Raw genomic sequence first — 7,500 nt, forward strand, 5'->3', positions numbered from 1 at the left:
TCATCCGGGATTTGAACCCAGGACTTCTCGCACCCAAAGCGAGAATCATACCCCTAGACCAACGAGCCATGTTATGGTTGCTGCTTTGATTGATTTGTTGTCACAAAGAATGAGTAGACAAAAAGAGCTGGAGAAACTTCTGCAGCAAATCACCCCGATATACGTTGGGTAAAGGACTGATTTGGGAATAGAACAGGAGCCCTCTTTGCCATGTTACCTCCTTCAACAGCATACTGTAATGGGCTCATCCGGGATTTGAACCCAGGACTTCTGGCACCCTATGCAAGAATCATACCCCTAGACCAACGAGCCATGTTCTGGTTGCGGCTTTGATTGATTTGTTGTCACAAAGAATGAGTAGACAAAAAGAGCTGGAGAAACTTCTGCAGCAAATCACCCCGATATACGTTGGGTAAAGGACTGATTTGGGAATAGAACAGGAGCCCTCTTTGCCAGGTTACCTCCTTCAACAGCATACTGTAATGGGCTCATCCGGGATTTGAACCCAGGACCCTCTCGCACCCTAAGCTAGAATCATACCCCTAGACCAACGAGCCATGCTCCAGCTGTTGCTTCGATTGATCGATTTGTTGTCACAAAACATGCGTAGACAAAAAGAGTTCGAGAAACTTCTGCAGAAAATTACCCCGATCTACGTTTGGAAAAGGACTGATTTGGGAATCGAACAGGAGCCCTCTTTGCCAGGTTACCTCCTTCTACAGCAATGGGCTGTAGAAGTAATGGGCTCGTCCGGGATTTGAACCCGGGACCTCTCGCACCCTAAGCGAGAATCATACCCCTAGACCAACGAGCCATGTACCAGTTGCTGATTCGATTGATCGATTTGTTGTCACAAAACATGCTTAGACAAAGGCTCCCTGCACCCTAAGCGAGAATCATACCACAAGACCAACGAGCCATGTTCTGGTTGCTGCATTGATCGATTTTTTGTCGCAAAACACGCATATTCAAAAAGAGCTGGAGAAACTTCTGCAGCAAATCACCCAGATCGACGTTGGGTAAAAGACAGATTTGGGAATAGAACAGGAGCCCTCTTCACTAAATAACCTCCTTCAACAACTTACTGTAATGGGCTCATCCTGGATTTGAACACGGGACCTCTTGCACCCTAAGCTAGAATCATACCCCTAGACCAACAAGCCATGTTCCAGCTGCTGCTTCGATTGATCGATTTGTTGTCACAAAACATGCTTAGACAAAGGCGCCCTGCACCCTAAGCGAGAATCATACCACAAGACCAACGAGCCATGTTCTGGTTGCTGCATTGATCGATTTTTTGTCGCAAAACACGCATATTCAAAAAGAGCTGGAGAAACTTCTGCAGCAAATCACCCAGATCGACGTTGGGTAAAAGTCAGATTTGGGAATAGAACAGGAGCCCTCTTCACTAAATAACCTCCTTCAACAACTTACTGTAAAGGGCTCATCCGGGATTTGAACCCAGGACTTCTCGCACCCAAAGCGAGAATCATACCCCTAGACCAACGAGCCATGTTCTGGTTGCTGCTTTGATTGATTTGTTGTCACAAAGAATGAGTAGACAAAAAGAGCTGGAGAAACTTCTGCAGCAAATCACCCCGATATACGTTGGGTAAAGGACTGATTTGGGAATAGAACAGGAGCCCTCTTTGCCATGTTACCTCCTTCAACAGCATACTGTAACGGGCTCATCCAGATTTGAACCCAGGACTTCTGGGACCCTATGCGAGAATCATACCCCTAGACCAACGAGCCATGTTGTAGTTGATGCTTCGATTGATCTATTTGTTGTCACAAAACATGCTTAGACAAAGGCTCCCTGCACCCTAAGCGAGAATCATACCCCTAGACCAACGAGCTATGTTCTGGTTGCTGCTTTGATCGATTTGTTGTCACAAAACATGCTTAGACATAAAGAGCTGGAGAAACTTCCGCAGCAAATCACCCCGATCGACCTTGGGTAAATGACAGATTTGGGAATAGAACAGCAGCCCTCTTTGCCAGGTTACCTGTTTCAACAGCATACTGTAATGGGCTCGTCCGGGATTTGAATCCTAGACCTCTCGCACCCTAAGCTAGAATCATACCCCTAGACCAACGAGCCATGCTCCAGCTGCTGCTTCGATTGATCGATTTGTTGTCACAAAACATGCTTAGACAAAGGCTCCCTGCACCCTAAGCGAGAATCACACCACAAGACCAACGAGCCATGTTCTGGTTGCTGCTTTGATCGATTTTTTGTCGTAAAAAATGCTTAGACAAAAAGAGCTGTCAAACTTCCGCAGCAAATCACCCCGATCTACGTTGGGTAAAGGATTGATCTGGGATTAGAACAGGAGCCCTCTTCGCCAAGCAACCTCCTACAACAACATACTGTAAAGGGCTCATCCGGGATTTGAACCCAGGACTTCTCGCACCCAAAGCGAGAATCATACCCCTAGACCAACGAGCCATGTTCTGGTTGCTGCTTTGATCGATTTGTTGTCGCAAAACATGCGTAGACAAAAAGAGTTCGAGAAACTTCTGCAGAAAATCACCCCTATCTACGTTTGGAAAAGGACTGATTTGGGAAAAGAACAGGAGCCCTCTTTGCCAGGTTACCTCCTTCTACAGCAATGGGCTGTAGAATAATGGGCTCGTCCGGGATTTGAACCCAGGACTTCTGGCACCCTATGCGAGAATCATACCCCTAGACCAACGAGCCATGTTCTGGTTGCTGCTTTGATCGATTTGTTGTCGCAAAACATGCGTAGACAAAAAGAGTTCGAGAAACTTCTGCAGAAAATCACCCCTATCTACGTTTGGAAAAGGACTGATTTGGGAAAAGAACAGGAGCCCTCTTTGCCAGGTTACCTCCTTCTACAGCAATGGGCTGTAGAATAATGGGCTCGTCCGGGATTTGAACCCAGGACTTCTGGCACCCTATGCGAGAATCATACCCCTAGACCAACGAGCCATGTTGTAGTTGATGCTTCGATTGATCTATTTGTTGTCACAAAACATGCTTAGACAAAGGCTCCCTGCACCCTAAGCGAGAATCATACCCCTAGACCAACGAGCCATGTTCTGGTTGCTGCTTTGATCGATTTGTTGTCACAAAACATGCTTAGACATAAAGAGCTGGAGAAACTTCCGCAGCAAATCACCCCGATCGACCTTGGGTAAATGACAGATTTGGGAATAGAACAGCAGCCCTCTTTGCCAGGTTACCTCTTTCAACAGCATACTGTAATGGGCTCGTCCGGGATTTGAATCCTAGACCTCTCGCACCCTAAGCTAGAATCATACCCCTAGACCAACGCGCCATGCTCCAGCTGCTGCTTCGATTGATCGATTTGTTGTCACAAAACATGCTTAGACAAAGGCTCCCTGCACCCTAAGCGAGAATCATACCACAAGACCAACGAGCCATGTTCTGGTTGCTGCATTGATCGATTTTTTGTCGCAAAACACGCATATTCAAAAAGAGCTGGAGAAACTTCTGCAGCAAATCACCCAGATCGACGTTGGGTAAAAGACAGATTTGGGAATAGAACAGGAGCCCTCTTCACTAAATAACCTCCTTCAACAACTTACTGTAATGGGCTCATCCTGGATTTGAACACGGGACCTCTTGCACCCTAAGCTAGAATCATACCCCTAGACCAACAAGCCATGTTCCAGCTGCTGCTTCGATTGATCGATTTGTTGTCACAAAACATGCTTAGACAAAGGCGCCCTGCACCCTAAGCGAGAATCATACCACAAGACCAACGAGCCATGTTCTGGTTGCTGCATTGATCGATTTTTTGTCGCAAAACACGCATATTCAAAAAGAGCTGGAGAAACTTCTGCAGCAAATCACCCAGATCGACGTTGGGTAAAAGTCAGATTTGGGAATAGAACAGGAGCCCTCTTCACTAAATAACCTCCTTCAACAACTTACTGTAAAGGGCTCATCCGGGATTTGAACCCAGGACTTCTCGCACCCAAAGCGAGAATCATACCCCTAGACCAACGAGCCATGTTCTGGTTGCTGCTTTGATTGATTTGTTGTCACAAAGAATGAGTAGACAAAAAGAGCTGGAGAAACTTCTGCAGCAAATCACCCCGATATACGTTGGGTAAAGGACTGATTTGGGAATAGAACAGGAGCCCTCTTTGCCATGTTACCTCCTTCAACAGCATACTGTAACGGGCTCATCCAGATTTGAACCCAGGACTTCTGGGACCCTATGCGAGAATCATACCCCTAGACCAACGAGCCATGTTGTAGTTGATGCTTCGATTGATCTATTTGTTGTCACAAAACATGCTTAGACAAAGGCTCCCTGCACCCTAAGCGAGAATCATACCCCTAGACCAACGAGCTATGTTCTGGTTGCTGCTTTGATCGATTTGTTGTCACAAAACATGCTTAGACATAAAGAGCTGGAGAAACTTCCGCAGCAAATCACCCCGATCGACCTTGGGTAAATGACAGATTTGGGAATAGAACAGCAGCCCTCTTTGCCAGGTTACCTGTTTCAACAGCATACTGTAATGGGCTCGTCCGGGATTTGAATCCTAGACCTCTCGCACCCTAAGCTAGAATCATACCCCTAGACCAACGAGCCATGCTCCAGCTGCTGCTTCGATTGATCGATTTGTTGTCACAAAACATGCTTAGACAAAGGCTCCCTGCACCCTAAGCGAGAATCACACCACAAGACCAACGAGCCATGTTCTGGTTGCTGCTTTGATCGATTTTTTGTCGTAAAAAATGCTTAGACAAAAAGAGCTGTCAAACTTCCGCAGCAAATCACCCCGATCTACGTTGGGTAAAGGATTGATCTGGGATTAGAACAGGAGCCCTCTTCGCCAAGCAACCTCCTACAACAACATACTGTAAAGGGCTCATCCGGGATTTGAACCCAGGACTTCTCGCACCCAAAGCGAGAATCATACCCCTAGACCAACGAGCCATGTTCTGGTTGCTGCTTTGATCGATTTGTTGTCGCAAAACATGCGTAGACAAAAAGAGTTCGAGAAACTTCTGCAGAAAATCACCCCTATCTACGTTTGGAAAAGGACTGATTTGGGAAAAGAACAGGAGCCCTCTTTGCCAGGTTACCTCCTTCTACAGCAATGGGCTGTAGAATAATGGGCTCGTCCGGGATTTGAACCCAGGACTTCTGGCACCCTATGCGAGAATCATACCCCTAGACCAACGAGCCATGTTCTGGTTGCTGCTTTGATCGATTTGTTGTCGCAAAACATGCGTAGACAAAAAGAGTTCGAGAAACTTCTGCAGAAAATCACCCCTATCTACGTTTGGAAAAGGACTGATTTGGGAAAAGAACAGGAGCCCTCTTTGCCAGGTTACCTCCTTCTACAGCAATGGGCTGTAGAATAATGGGCTCGTCCGGGATTTGAACCCAGGACTTCTGGCACCCTATGCGAGAATCATACCCCTAGACCAACGAGCCATGTTGTAGTTGATGCTTCGATTGATCTATTTGTTGTCACAAAACATGCTTAGACAAAGGCTCCCTGCACCCTAAGCGAGAATCATACCCCTAGACCAACGAGCCATGTTCTGGTTGCTGCTTTGATCGATTTGTTGTCACAAAACATGCTTAGACATAAAGAGCTGGAGAAACTTCCGCAGCAAATCACCCCGATCGACCTTGGGTAAATGACAGATTTGGGAATAGAACAGCAGCCCTCTTTGCCAGGTTACCTCTTTCAACAGCATACTGTAATGGGCTCGTCCGGGATTTGAATCCTAGACCTCTCGCACCCTAAGCTAGAATCATACCCCTAGACCAACGCGCCATGCTCCAGCTGCTGCTTCGATTGATCGATTTGTTGTCACAAAACATGCTTAGACAAAGGCTCCCTGCACCCTAAGCGAGAATCACACCACAAGACCAACGAGCCATGTTCTGGTTGCTGCTTTGATCGATTTTTTGTCGTAAAAAATGCTTAGACAAAAAGAGCTGTCAAACTTCCGCAGCAAATCACCCCGATCTACGTTGGGTAAAGGATTGATCTGGGATTAGAACAGGAGCCCTCTTCGCCAAGTAACCTCCTACAACAACATACTGTAAAGGGCTCATCCGGGATTTGAACCCAGGACTTCTCGCACCCAAAGCGAGAATCATACCCCTAGACCAACGAGCCATGTTCTGGTTGCTGCTTTGATCGATTTGTTGTCGCAAAACATGCGTAGACAAAAAGAGTTCGAGAAACTTCTGCAGAAAATCACCCCTATCTACGTTTGGAAAAGGACTGATTTGGGAAAAGAACAGGAGCCCTCTTTGCCAGGTTACCTCCTTCTACAGCAATGGGCTGTAGAATTATGGGCTCGTCCGGGATTTGAACCCAGGACTTCTGGCACCCTATGCGAGAATCATACCCCTAGACCAACGAGCCATGTTCTGGTTGCTGCTTTGATTGATTTGTTGTCACAAAGAATGAGTAGACAAAAAGAGCTGGAGAAACTTCTGCAGCAAATCACCCCGATATACGTTGGGTAAAGGACTGATTTGGGAATAGAACAGGAGCCCTCTTTGCCATGTTACCTCCTTCAACAGCATACTGTAATGGGCTCATCCGGGATTTGAACCCAGGACTTCTGGCACCCTATGCAAGAATCATACCCCTAGACCAACGAGCCATGTTCTGGTTGCGGCTTTGATTGATTTGTTGTCACAAAGAATGAGTAGACAAAAAGAGCTGGAGAAACTTCTGCAGCAAATCACCCCGATATACGTTGGGTAAAGGACTGATTTGGGAATAGAACAGGAGCCCTCTTCACTAAATAACCTCCTTCAACAACTTACTGTAATGGGCTCATCCTGGATTTGAACACGGGACCTCTTGCACCCTAAGCTAGAATCATACCCCTAGACCAACGAGCCATGTTCCAGCTGCTGCTTCGATTGATCGATTTGTTGTCACAAAACATGCTTAGACAAAGGCGCCCTGCACCCTAAGCGAGAATCATACCACAAGACCAACGAGCCATGTTCTGGTTGCTGCATTGATCGATTTTTTGTCGCAAAACACGCATATTCAAAAAGAGCTGGAGAAACTTCTGCAGCAAATCACCCAGATCGACGTTGGGTAAAAGACAGATTTGGGAATAGAACAGGAGCCCTCTTCACTAAATAACCTCCTTCAACAACTTACTGTTTTGGGCTCATCCTGGATTTGAACACGGGACCTCTTGAACCCTAAGCTAGAATCATACCCCTAGACCAACGAGCCATGTTCCAGCTGCTGCTTCGATTGATCGATTTGTTGTCACAAAACATGCTTAGACAAAGGCGCCCTGCACCCTAAGCGAGAATCATACCACAAGACCAACGAGCCATGTTCTGGTTGCTGCTTTGATCGATTTTTTGTCGTAAAAAATGCTTAGACAAAAAGAGCTGTCAAACTTCCGCAGCAAATCACCCCGATCTACGTTGGGTAAAGGATTGATCTGGGATTAGAACAGGAGCCCTCTTCGCCAAGTAACCTCCTACAACAACA

General features: G+C 46.6%; 1 non-coding gene across 1 annotated transcript; it reads right to left on the reverse strand.

Moving 5' to 3' along the window:
- Positions 1-742: 742 nt before the first annotated feature.
- Positions 743-814, reverse strand: trnap-agg (transfer RNA proline (anticodon AGG)). The gene has a single exon. It is a non-coding gene; the product is annotated as a tRNA-Pro (tRNA).
- Positions 815-7,500: the final 6,686 nt, after the last annotated feature.

The sequence above is a fragment of the Osmerus eperlanus genome, chromosome 27 (genome assembly GCF_963692335.1).
Source record: "Osmerus eperlanus chromosome 27, fOsmEpe2.1, whole genome shotgun sequence".
In the NCBI taxonomy this organism is placed as follows: Eukaryota; Metazoa; Chordata; class Actinopteri; order Osmeriformes; family Osmeridae; genus Osmerus; species Osmerus eperlanus.